This window comes from Felis catus, unplaced genomic scaffold, assembly GCF_018350175.1.
Source record: "Felis catus isolate Fca126 unplaced genomic scaffold, F.catus_Fca126_mat1.0 Un_scaffold_39, whole genome shotgun sequence".
Taxonomy (NCBI): Eukaryota; Metazoa; Chordata; class Mammalia; order Carnivora; family Felidae; genus Felis; species Felis catus.
This window is the reverse complement of record NW_025408536.1, coordinates 152,980-166,432: the sequence shown is the minus strand read 5'-3', so window position 1 is coordinate 166,432 and position 13,453 is coordinate 152,980. Positions and strand designations below refer to the sequence as shown.

General features: G+C 48.1%; 2 long non-coding RNA genes across 12 annotated transcripts in view; one reads left to right on the top strand and one right to left on the bottom strand.

The window, feature by feature from the left end:
• LOC123383706 overlaps positions 1 to 2,480 on the bottom strand; it is a 55,942-nt gene extending 53,462 nt beyond the window's left edge. For all 5 annotated transcript variants that reach the window (XR_006593630.1, XR_006593631.1, XR_006593632.1 and 2 more), the window contains exons 1-2: positions 2,341 to 2,480; positions 94 to 1,444 (exon numbers count right to left, since the gene is read on the bottom strand). This is a non-coding gene — a long non-coding RNA (uncharacterized LOC123383706). The remainder of the gene's footprint in view (positions 1 to 93; positions 1,445 to 2,340) is intronic.
• The window catches only part of LOC123383707, a 61,673-nt gene continuing 50,601 nt past the window's right edge, over positions 2,382 to 13,453 (top strand). For all 7 annotated transcript variants that reach the window (XR_006593651.1, XR_006593645.1, XR_006593646.1 and 4 more), the window contains exons 1-2: positions 2,382 to 2,517; positions 8,830 to 8,919. This is a non-coding gene — a long non-coding RNA (uncharacterized LOC123383707). The remainder of the gene's footprint in view (positions 2,518 to 8,829; positions 8,920 to 13,453) is intronic.

The window sequence follows — 13,453 nt, the reverse complement described above, 5'->3', positions numbered from 1 at the left end:
AAAGCCAATATCAGCCTCCCATCTGGGGAGCCTCTCATTGCCCCTGACAGCAGAGCCAGGAGCCTAGAGTTTGAGACCCAGTGTGCTGCTTACCAGCTGTGTGAGCCTGGGCTGGTTTCCTTCAGTAAAATGGGAGTGTCCATGTCTGTGTCCAGAACTGTGCTGAGGACAAGATTAAGCCAGGGGCAGAGCACTGGAGGTTCTGTGATCCCACGACAGAGCTAGGAGAGGCTGCTTGCGATTCTGTATCTCCCTCTCTCTCTCTCTGACCTTCCCCGGGAGTTTCTGTGCTGAGACCACAGAGCCTGGACGCTGCTTGGAATTCTGTGTCTCCCTCTCTCTCTGTCCTTCCCCTGCAATTCCTTCAGGCACTGGGAGTGCCTACTTCAGGCACTGGCAGTGAAGACTTCAGTCACTGGGAGTGAGGACTGCAGTCACTAGGAGTAACTGCAGACACTGAGTGTGACTTTGACTTCAGTCACTGGGAGTGGCTTCTGGAGTGACTTTCCTCACCTGGAGTGACTTCCAGAGGGAATTCCTTCACTGGGAGTGACTTCGCCAGTGACTTCAGTCACTGGGAGTGATATCTGGAGTGACTTCCATCATGGGGAGTGACCACAGGAGGGGCTTCCCTCATTGGGAGTGACTTTGGGAGTAACTTCCTTCACTGGGAGTGACTTTGACTTCAGTCCCTGGGAGTGGCTTTGGGAATGACTTCATTCACTGGGCATGACTTCAGCCATTGGGGGCGACTGACTTCAGTCACTGGGCTTGCCCTCAGGCACTGGGCATGCCTGTGCCCTTCAGGCAGTGGGCTAACCAACAGGCACAGGGTGAGAATTCAGGCGTGGGGCAAGACTTCAGACATTGGGCGTGCCTTCAGGCAAGGGGCTTGCCTGCAGAAACTGGGCGGGGCTTCATGTAAGGGGCAAGGCTTCAGGTAGGAGGGTTGCCTTCAGGCAAGGGGCTTGAGTAATTGCACATGGAGCTGTTTCAGGCAAGAGGCATGCCTTCGGGAACAGGGAGCTGCTTCAGGCACAGGGAAACTTTCCAGGCACAGGGCGCACCTTCAACCATGGAGCTTGTCTTCAGGCACTGGGAGCACCTTCAGTTACAGTGAGAGGCTACATGCACAGGGCACGACTTCAGGCAAGGGGAGCCTCTGTGTTCTTCAGGCACTGGGAGGGCCATCAGGCACTGGGCTCACCATCAGACATAGGGCACACTCAGGTAAGGGGCGCTCAGTCAGGCATTGGCAAGACTTCAGGGAGTACCTGTGACCTTGAGTCAGGGGAGCGCCTTCTGGCATGGGCCTTGTCTTCAGGCACGGGGAGCTTCTTAAGGCATGCGGCGCGACTTCAGGCACCTGGATCTCCTGTGCCATTCAGGCAAGGGGAGCACATGTGCCTTTCAACAAGAGGCTCCCCATCATGCACAGTGAACTCTAGGAGACACAGAGATGCCCTCATGCATGGGGTGCACCCTCAGAGATGCCTGTGCATTGCAGGCACAGGAAGTGCCTTTAGGCACTGGGAGTGCATTCAGGCACAGGCATGGTAAGTGGCTTCAGGAACTGGAGGCTCTGTGCTCGCAGCACAGAGTCTGAAGAGGCTGCTTGGGATTCTGTAACTCCCTCTCTCTCTGTCCTTCCCCTGCAGTTCCTTCAGGCACTGGGAGTGCCAACTTCAGGCACTGGCAGTGAAGACTTCAGGCACTGGGAGTGAAGATCATTCACTGGGAGTACGACTGCAGTCACTAGGAGTAACTGCAGACACTGAGTGTGACTTTGACTTCAGTCACTGGGAGTGACTATGACATCAGTCACTGGCATTACTGTCACTACAGTCACTGTGAGTGACGTCAGGAGTGACTTCAGTCACTGGGAGTGACGTCAAGAGGGACTTCTGTCACTGGGTGTGACTTAGGGAGTGACTTCCAGCACTGGGAGTGATTTTGCCAGTGACTTCAGTCACTGGGAGTGACTTTGGGACTGACTTCCCTCAAGGGGAGTGACTTCCTGAGAGAGAATTTCCTCACTGAGAGTGACATAGGGAGTGACTTCTGTCACTGGGAGTGACTTTGGGAGTAACTTCCTTCACTGGGAGTGACTTTGGGAGTGATTTCATTCACTGGGCATGACTTCAGTCATTGGGGGTGACTGACTTCAGTCACTGGGCATGCCTTCAGGCAAGGGGCATGCCTGGGCCCTTCAGGCACGGGGCTAGCTTTCAGGCACAGGGTGAGAATTCAGGCATGGGGCGTACCTTCAGGCAAGGGGCATGCCTTCAGGCACTGGGCGGGGCTTCTTGCATGGGGCAAGGCTTCATGCAGGGGACTTACCTTCAGGTGTGGGTTTTGCCTTCAGGCAAGGGGCTTGAGTACAGGCACGTGGAACTGTTTCAGGCAAGAGGCAAGGCTTCAGTAACAGGGAGCGGCTTCAGGCACAGGGAACGTCTTCAGGCACGGGGCGCACCTTCAACCATGGGGTTTGTCTTCAGGCACTGGGAGCACCTTCAGGTACAGTGAGCGGCTTCATGCACAGGGCGCGACTTCAGGCACGGGGAGCCTCTGTGCTCTTCAGTCAAGGAGCGGGCGCACCATCAGGCACTGGGCGCGCCATCAGGCACGGGGCTCCCTCAGGCAAGGGGTGCTCAGTCAGGCATGGTGTGTGCCTTCAGGGAGTGCTTGTGCCCTTCATTCAAGGGGAGCGCCTTCAGACACGGAACATGCCTTCAGTCACAGGGTGTGCCTTCAGGCACTGGGCGCGGCTTTATGCATAGGGCGCTGCTTCAGTCAAGGGGCTTGCTTTCAGGCAGTGGTTTGACCTACAGGCAGGTGGAGCTTTTTCACGCACAGGGCGTGCCTTCAGGAACAGGGAGTGGCTCGCGCACAGGGCGTGCCTTCAGGAACAGGGAGTGGCTTCAGGCACAGTGAGCATCTTCAGAGAAGGGGTGCTCCTTCAGCCGTGGGGCTTGTCTTCAGGCACTGGGAGTGCCTTCAGGTACAGGGAGCAGCTTCATGCACGGGGCGCTCCTTCAGGCATGGGGAGCATCTGTGCTCTTCAGGTATGGGGCACGCAGTCAGGCATGGGGCGAACCATCAGGCATAGGGAGTGGCTTCAGTCATGGTGCAGGGCTTCAGGCATGGGGCGAGGCTTCAGGCAAGAGGAGGTCCTGTGCCATTCAGGCAAGGGGAGCGCCTGTGACACTCAGGCACGGAATGCCCCATCCTGCACAGGGAGCTCAGTCAGACTCAGTGCATGCCTTCAGGCATGGGTTGTGCCTTTAGAGAGTGCTGGTGCCTTTCAGGCAAGGGGAGTGCCTTCAGACAAGGGGAGTGCCTTGAGGCATTGGAGGCTCTGTCCTGTGAGCACGGAGCCTGGGGCTCTGTGCTGGGAGTACAGAGCCTGGAGGGGCTTCTTGGGATTCTATGTCTCCCTCTCTGTCCTTCCCCAGGAGGCTCTGTGGTGAGAGCACAGAGCCCGGAGCCTGCTTGGGAGGCTGTGTCTCCCTCTCACTCTGTCCTTCCCCTGGAGTGCCTTTAGGCACTGCGAGTACCAATTTCAGGCACTGGGAGTGACGACTGGACTGCAGTCCCTGTGAGTGAAGACTGCAGCCACCGGGAGTCACTGCAGATACTGAGAGTGACTTTGACATCAGTCTCTGGGAGTGACTATGATATCAGTCACTGGGAATGACTTTGACTTCAGTCTCTGGGAGTGACTTCAGGAGTGACTTGAGTCACTGGGAGAGACATCTGGAGTGACTTCCTTCACTGGCAGTGACTTAGGGAGTGACTTTCATCACTGGGAGTGACTTAGGGAAAGACTTCCTTCCCTGGGAGTGACTTTGTCTTCAGTCACTGGGAGTGACTTTGGGAGTGACTGGGCATGACTTCAGACATGGGAGTGACTGACTTCAGTTACTGGGCATGCCCTCAGGCACTGGGCGTGCCTAGCCCTTCAGGCATGGGGCCAGCCTTCAGGCATGGGGCCAGCCTTCAGGCAGGGGAAGCCTTCAGTCAAGGGGCCAGCCTGCAGGCATGGGACCTGACTTCAGGCATGGGGCATGTCTTCATGCTCGGGGTGTGGCTTCAGGTAAGGGGCTTGTCTTTAGGTACGGGGCATGCCTTCAGGCACAGGGAGTGGCTTCAGGCAAGGGGCTTGTCTTCAGGCAAGGGAGGGCCTTCAGATTTGGGGAGCAGCTTCAGGCACAGGCGCGCCTTCAGGTACTGGGAGCATCTGTGTCCTTTAGGACACTTTCCATGGAATGTAGCGCTGCACCACTTCTGGCCCCACATGTGTGTGGTCATATCAGATTTAGGAATTTTGTCCTCATCGAGAGAGAGAGTCTTAGCTGGTGTTCGGGTTTGTGCCAGGGACTTAGATAGGGCTGAATGGACAGGAGACGCATTTAGTCTTTGTTTGCCAGGGCAAGCCTCCATCGTGGGCCATTCTTTGATTGGGACTTAGCAACCACTTCTGCAGCAACATCTGGACTTTGGATTTACATGGTGATATTCCACATTCCACGCCAAGTAATACTCTTCCTCCTCTGGACTCCATGCGTGTGGGATCTTCAGACTAAAGAATTGGGTCACCATCAGAGAGAGCCTTAGTTTCCGTTAGGGTTTGCTTCAGGGCCATTAGCAGCGATGAAGCAACACTACTCATGTTATCTACATGGGGTGTTGGATGAGGGACCATGCACACGTGAGGGTCTGGTGTAGGATTAGCATTAGATTTGGAGTGAGGTTTAGGTTGAGGAGTACTGCAAGGGTCACGGTTAGTGTTAGGGTCCAGGAGGCCCTAGGTGCTGAAACCCAAGCAGTGCAGTGATCTCCCTGGAGGGTGTTCATAGATGTGCACAGCCCCCTTTGTGGAGAAGTGTGTTCACACTTCTGAACAACCCCGGCTAGGGGAGGGTTGCCATTCGCACATGGGCCCCACCGCATATCACTGGGTGCTGTTCACACATGTGCATGCCTCTCCCTACTGGCGGAAGAGTGTTCACACATGCACAAAACTCCTGCTCCAAGAGGTAGGGCGTTTCCACATGAGCACAATCCCCATCAGCGAGGGAGGGCATTCATGCATGCTCCTTACCCACTACCGCAGGAGGCTGTACAGGCATGTGCACTGCCCCCCCCCCACTGGTGTATGTTCACACATGCACACAGCTCCCCTCAATGAGGGAAGGCATTTGCACATGTGCCCCCCTCGCCTCGGCAAGGAAGGGTGTTCAGGCATGAGCAGAACTACCACCTCAGGCAAGGAGGTCGTTGGCGCATGCGCCCTGCCCCACTTAGCACAGGAGGTGCTTCAGGCTTCCTCCTGGCCCCCTGTCAGCATGTGAGTCAGTCACCCATGCACAGCGCCACCCCTCAGGGAGAAAGTACTGATGTCACTATTGAATGTGACGTTTCATGAATGGTTCTTTTCACTTTCACAGCTGAAGAAACACGTATCTCTTAAGGTTATGTTTAGGGTTAACATTACCATCAGTGGCAGGGTAAGGGTTTGGTCAAGCTTCCTCCCCCTGGGCATGGATTTCCCAACATTAGCATGTCCACTTTTGGCACGGGAGCGTGTTCAACCATGTGCCCGACACCACTTTGGCACAGCAGGGTGTTGACCTAGGCTTCCCACCCCCATATTGCGGGAGGCTATTCACACACACGCACTGCTACCCCTAGGGACAGAAGGGTGTTCACACATGTGCACGAACCCTCTCAATGTGGGATGGTGTTCACGCATGCACCCAGCCCTCTCCACTGGGAGAAGGTTCTCATATGCACCACGCCCCCTTGTCATGGAAGGGTGTTCATGCATAGGAACAAGCCCCTCTCTATGAGGGGGGGGTGCTTTCATGTATGTGCCCTGCAACTCTGCAGCCAGGGAGGCCGTTGATGTATGCCCCCCGCCCCCCTCGCCAGGATGGCGTTCACGCATGTACAAAGCACCCCCTCCTTGCCGAAGTGGGTTCAGGCATGCCCACAACCCCCGCTCTGTGAGGTAGACCATTTGTACAGGCACACAACCCTCCCTCAGCAAGGGAGAGCATTCATGCTTGTCCCCACTCACCTCAGTGTGAAGGGTGTTCACACATGCACAGAACCCCCCTCAGCGTTGGAGGGCGTTGAAACATGTGTCCCACCCCACTTGACACCAGAGGTGGTTCAGGATTCTGCCTTGCCCCTGGTTGGTGTGTGAGATGGTCACCCATGCACAGTGCCACCTTTTAGGGAGAGAGTAGTGATGTCACTATTAAATGTGATATTTCACGAATGGTTCTTTCACTTTCACAGCTGAAGAAACACACATCTCTTAAGGAAAATGTTAAGGTTGGGACTGACATAAGGGGTAGAGTAAGGCTTAGGTAGTACTTCCTCCACCCTGGTTATGAAAGGTTTTCAAGCATTAGCGTACCCCCCTTTGGACAGGAGGGGGTTAACACATGCACCCTCCCACATCAAGGGAGGGGGTCACCATTGCGCCACTGTCTCTGTGATGGAGGGGTGTCACTCATGTTCTCCCCCACACCTCTGCATGGGAGGGGATGATGCATGTGCCCCTTCTGCACCCCTTCATCGGCGATGTAGCCTTGATGTTCCTTTTAGGTCAGACGTATTTTGCACTGCCTTGGCCGCTCATTGGATTAAGTGTCCCACTTCGGTTCAGGTCATGGTCTCACGGTTTGTGGGTTCGAACCCTCGCTTCACCTCTGTGCTGATGACTCTGAACATGGAGCCTGCTTCAAATACTGTGTCTCACTCTCTGTCTGCCCCTTCCCCATGTGTGTTCTGTCTGTCTCTCTCTCTCTCAAAAAACCGTGAAGCTAAAAACATTTTAAAGCAGCTCCATCGGTCTACTTGTCTCTTGCCCTATCCCCGCCTCTTCACGGGAAGGTCCATTTCACTGATTGGAAGAGATATTAAAACCCTCGTGTGGCCATTCATATGAGTCACTATTTAGGAAACAAGTGATTATGCTACTCTTTCACGGTCAGGATACCATGGCCGTTTCATGAATGTCCCTAGGCAGGCAAGGCCTCTAAAACTAGAAATGCTAGAGGTGATTTTACTGGTAAACAGGTGGGGTTTGTGTTCACTGAGTTCCTTTTACTTCTTTTCATCTTCCTTGATTGCCTATCTGTGTTGGGTCAACAATTGGTTGGATATTGACTTTATAGTTAGGTTATTTTTATCTCATGGTTAACTATCCATGGTTATCTGCTCTGATAGAGCTTAAGCAAGTACAAATATTTCTTGTTGCACATACTAGCATTATTGTTTTCTGTGCACCTGCAGCTGTTTCTCCCAGTCCATGGGGAGCAATCACTTCACATCCAGCACCACCTGCTTTGTCCTCCTATGCCCAGCAGCACATGTGCCAGTGTCTGCAGAACTTCCCTTGTTTCTCTGTCAGCCGAGTCTGAATGGGTTTCTTCTCCCACTCATCCCTAGTTCTCATCTCTTTAATGGATGACACACATCGCTGAAGGTCACAGTGAAGTCTCAAACTCCAGTATGTGGATTACGTGGCACCATTTTACAGTCTCACTTGATTACTCCCTTTCTTTAAGGATTACTTCCTTCCTCCTCCCACCATCTGGGCCGCTGCTCACCTTTGTCTGTGTTGGTTGGTCCTCATCTTCCTGCCCCCCATCTGCTTTCCATCCGCCCTTACTCTGGGGTGATCTCAGCCAGCCTCAGGCTTCTATATGCCAGCAGCTGGGGCCTCTAAGTCTTTGCACGCTGCCCACAGCTGTTCATGTCTCCAGACGCCTGACTCCAGCTGTGCACCACACAGGTACTACCCTCCCCAGACTCTGCTACCTCCCTGTAGGCGTCTCCTGTTCCCCTCCCCTTTTTTACTGGGCTGATGCCACACTGGCTCCTCCCTGCTCCCTGAGCTTGTCAAGCACATACTCCTGCTTCAGGTCTTTGCACACACTTTGCCTCTCTCTGTCGGGGACATACTTCCATGTGCCAACATGACAAACTCCCTCATTTCCATCATCACCTTGCTCTGACATGACCTGCTCAGTGGTGTCTCTGCTAGCTCTCTATGTAAAACTGAAAACTGCTCCTTCTCCGACCTGAACACACGATATCCCTTCCCTGCATTCTTTTTCTTCCTGGCCCTTGGCACCATCTGTTTTTCTTTCTTGCTTGCTGGATGTCGCCTACTGCAGTCCCTGCCAGTTTGTCGGCTCCATGGAGTCCAAAGACCAAACTAGCTTTGTTTAAGCCTGGTTCCTTAGGGCCCTCGAACAGTGCCTAACTCCTTCAAAGGCTCACACACCTTTTACTGAGCAAGTAAATATTGGGATTTCATATTATTTTGCTGTGTCCGCCATCACAATGTACCACAGACTGGGTGGCTTAAGCAACAGAAATTTATTTATTTATTTTCTCACACTTTAGATCAAGGTGTGGCCAGGGTGAGTGTCCTCTCTCCATGACTGGTGGATGATCTCGTTCCCATTGTCTTCACGTGGTCTTCCTTCTGTGTGTGTAGTTGCCCACTCTCTTCCTATAGGACACCAGTTATCAGATTAGAGTCCCTCCCCACAAATGAGCTCATTCGACCTCCACTTTACCTTTCAAGATCTGGTATCCAAGTACAGTCTGATGGGTAGTTAGGACTTCAATGTATGGACTTTGGGGGCAAATCCATTCCATAACAGGTTTCTGTCTGTTGTACCTAGTCAGTACCTACATGGTTTTTTTTTTCCTCTATGCCCTTGTGCCCATTATTTGCTCACACAGTGCTAATCCCAGTTTGCCCTTAGCCCAAGTTATAACTCCGTTTATTTATTTGCATAGGCTTGCATCTTCCCTCTACCTCTATACTCCAAGTTCCTGGCTGGCACTGGAGTTACATCCTTAGCACGGACATCATAACCTCCACGTGAGGTAAGTATGATTATTTTCATTTTGAAAATCAACAATCTGAAGCTTAAAAGAGAGTAAGTCATGTTTCTGAGATCACAGTACTAGTAAGTGCTGTCCTTTGGATAACTTTGTTCTCATGGGCTCCAAAGCCCACTTTCTTTCATCTACCACATGTCTCCAAGTTGAATGCGGAAAAGTCATACTTCAGCCTGGTATAATATAAGCAATGGTATGTGTAATGCTGGCGTAAGAATTCAGGAAATGGGATTAAGTTTAGTATCTGAGTAATTATACCCACAGGTTGAATTTCAATCTCACATCCTTTTATTTTTTACTGCTGCAATTTCTGTTATCCTTAATGATTACATAAACGTATTCTTCCCTTTGCAAAATTTAGCCAGTAAGAATACTGAGAGAGTTTGTTTCCTTTGTAACAGGTCTGAATTATACAATGAATTCGTGTCAAGATAATAGCTGTTATTTTTCCTACAACATAGAGTAAAAGGTCATTGCTTTTGTTGTAAGAGTTTACCATGTGTTCTTGGTAACATGACTGAGCTGTATTGGTGAAAACCCGTCGTAGATTTTGAAAGTCAGTTATTTATAGTTAAGAGAGTATTGTTCTTTCTTTGGGTGCAGCTGATTGTTTGAAATAGAACCTGGGATTTGTCTGCATAGATTGTCTATTTCAGAATGAGCTTTGTTTTAAAAAGTATGTTATATTTGCATTCATGCAAGTTGTACCATCATTAAATTGACAGGAAAGCAGCTGTTAATAGTTGTCATTTGGGCATGTAGATGGAAATCCTAAGGGTCATGGTGTGACTCCTTACATGTGTTGAGCTCTGGTTTCATTTGGCATTTCCAAACCGTTGCCATGACCTTATGAATGTGGATCAAGTGGCCATATAATGGTTGTTTTAGATTGGTATCAGTGGTGTAGAGATGATTCTTAAGTTGTGTATGAGGAAGCTGTTGGTTTTCTGCTTCTATGTCTGTGTACCTCCTAAAAATAGAAGACTAGCGCATCTTATCAAAATTAATTCTGTTCAAAGTCAATGCACCTTGTGAATGAGCTAAAGGCTTAGATAATAGTCAATACTTTTGGAGTCTGATATTAATTTGCAATTTTAAAATACGTCTACGGGCATGTGTGGCTCAGTTGGTTAAGCATCTGACTTTGGCACAGGTCGTGATCTCACTGCTCATGAATTTGAGATCCATGTTGGGCTCTGTGCTGGCAGCTGGGAGCCTGGAGCCTGATTGAGATTCTGTGTCTCCCTCTCTCTGCCCCTCCCTGGCTCATGCTCTTTCTCTCTCTCTCAAATATAAACTTAAACATAGAAAATAGGTCTAGAATGAATCTGTAGACCATAACATATTTATAGTGACTGCTGATTGAAACAAAGAAATAGCCTGAAACTCCAAGCATACATTACTGTTGTGTCCCTAGGCTCCCATGAAATGCCAGGTTGACCATTAAGCTGAATACAAGCAGTAATCTTTTAGTAACCTGGAAGAGATAAGCATACTATCATAGCTAGTAAGGTTTGGTATATGTCGTTTTGGTAGACCTATTTTCTTTAATGATCAAAAAATTAATTTGAGGTCTCTTTTATTTGGGTATTCAGGATTAAGAGAAGTTACCCGAGGCAAATGAATTAAGACCATTTTAGAACTGACCTGGACTTAAACAGCCAGAGACTGGAGTCATGATAAAGATAGTTTGAACATGCCATTTCATCAAATAAAAAAAATACAGCTCCTGAATGACAATCATCATGTTGGAGGAGAGTTTCTGGTGTTCTCTCCACAAATGGTGCATGATCTTCAGTCAAGGATACAGCCTCACTGACTGTACTTTTACTGACATGATGGTTCAGATACCAACAGTGTTGTCTGTTGGGATTGTCTTTTATAAAACTGATATCCTTTCAGTTTTCAGCTTAATTAATATACTAAGGAGAAAAAAATGTTTCCCTCTTTCTGAAAAATAATCCCATTTGTATTTAGAGTTATCATTAAACATAGTATTTCTAAAAATGGTTAATAAATTGGAAGTCAATATAAATTTGCTTGTGAAGTTATCAAATGGAAAATTTTTGCCAAAGCAGTTATTTTACGTTTTATAGGAAAACTAATCTTTTATACCCTTACTGCATTTTTGTTATATCCTATTCACTTTGGTTTCGTGCTATTTGTATGTGTGTGAGTGTGTGTGTGTGTGTGTGTGTGTGTGTGTGTGTGTGTCTGTGTGTGTGTGTCTGTGTGTTTGCAACTAAGAGAAATGTGGAATATTTGGTCATTTAAAAAGATTCACTAGTTTAGGCAAAGTCTGCCATAAACAAATGCAATACATTATGTCCAAAGTAGTCAAGCAGATTTTGCATCATGAGTAAAAGTTGCTTTATCTCAAATGAATTTGCTTTTCTCTTTTCTTTTTTTTTTTAATTTTTTTCAACGTTTTTATTTATTTTTGGGCAGAGAGAGACAGAGCATGAACGGGGGAGGGGCAGAGAGAGAGGGAGACACAGAATCGGAAACAGGCTCCAGGCTCCGAGCCATCAGCCCAAAGCCTGACACGGGGCTCGAACTCCCGGACCGCGAGATCGTGACCTGGCTGAAGTCGGACGCTTAACCGACTCTGCCACCCAGGCGCCCCTTCTCTTTTCTTTTTAACAAGCCAAGTCAAAGGTGAATATGTTCTTTCTGCTCACCTTGAGGCAGGGCAAGAGCAGATTTGTGTCAGAGCACATTGCCTGTATTTATGAGAAACTAGGGAGATTAAGAAAGCCACTTAGGTACAAACCTTAGTGGAGACTCATGACTGGCTCAGATTTTCAACAATATTCTGTTGGGATATCTTTTATTTACTGGGTTAGTTTTTTTTTTAATTTTTAGTTAATTTATTTTTTTGTTTTCCACATTTAAGAGTTTTTTTTATGTTTTTGTCCCCCTCCATGATTTTATATTATTTTGCTTCCCATTCCTTATATTCATCTGTTTTGTATCTAAAGTCCTCATGTGAGTGAGGTCCTATAATATTTGTCTTTCTCTGACTGAATTATCTTAGCATAATACCCTCTAGTTCCATCCATGCAGTTTAAATGGCAACATTTTATTCTTTTGGATTGCTATGTAATACTCTATTGTGTATGTATATGTGTGTGTATATATGCATACACACACACACACACACACACACACACACACACACACACACATACACACATACCATCTTCTTTATCCATTCATCCATCGATGTGAATTTGGGCTTTTTCCATACTTTAGCTGTTGTTGATAGTGCTGCTATAACTTTGGGGTTCACTTTTCCCTTTAAAATAGCATATCTGTCTCATTTGGATAAATACCTAGTAGTGAAACTGCTGGGTTGTAGGGTAGTCCTCTTTTTCATTTTGTGAGGAACCTACCTACTGGTTTCCAGAGTGACTGTACCAGTCTGCATTCCCGCCAGCAGTGCAAGAGTTCCTCTTTCTCCACTTCCTTGTCAACATCTGTAGCCTGAGTTGTTAATGTTAGCCATTGTCACAGGGGTGAGGTTTTATCTCATTGTGGTTTTGATTTGTATTTCCATGATGATGAGTGATGTTGAGCATTTTTTCATGTTTCAAATGGCCATCTGGATGTCATCCTTGGAAACTGTTTGCTCAAGTCTGCTCATTTCTTCACTGGATTACTTGTTTTTGGGGGGTTTTGAGTTCGATATGTTCTTTATAGATTTTGCATAGTAATCCTTTATCTCATATGTCGTTTGCAAATATCTTCTCCCATTCTGTTGGTTGCCTTTTAGTTTTGCTGATTGTTTCCTTCACTGTGCAGAAGCTTTTTATTTTGATGAGGTCCTAATTGTTCATTTGTGCTTTTGTTTCCCTTGCCTCTGGAGACTTGTTGACTAGGAAGTTGTGGAAGCAAACATCAAAGAGGTTTCTGCCAGCTTTCTCCTCGAGGGTTTTGATGGCTTCCTATGTTCAATTTAGGTCTTTCATCCATTTTGAGTGTCTTTCATCCATTTTGAGTGTGAGAAGGTGGTCCTGACTCATTCTTCTGTATGTCGCTGTCCAGTTTTCCCAGCACTCTTGCTGAGGAGACTGTATTTATTCCATTGGACATTCTATCCTTTTTGTCAAAGATTAGTTGGCCAAACGTTTCTGGGTCCATTTCTGTGTTCGTATTCTCTTCCATTGATCTGAGTGTCTGTTCTTGTGCCAGGACCATACTGTCTTGGTGATTACTGCTTTGTAATACAGCTTGAAGTCCAGGATTGTGATGCCTCCTACTTTGGTTTTCCTTTTCAAGATAGCTTTGGCTATTTGGGGTCTTTTCTGGTTCCATACAAATTGTAGGATTCTTTATTGTAGCTCAGTGAAGAATGCTGGTGTTATTTTGATAGGTATTGGTTTGACTATGTAGATTGTTCTGGGTACTATGGACATTTTAACAATATTTGTTCTTCCTATCCAGGAGCATGCAATATTTGTCTTTTCTGTGTGTTTGCCACCTGCAATTCCTTTCATAGGATTTCTATAGTTTTCAG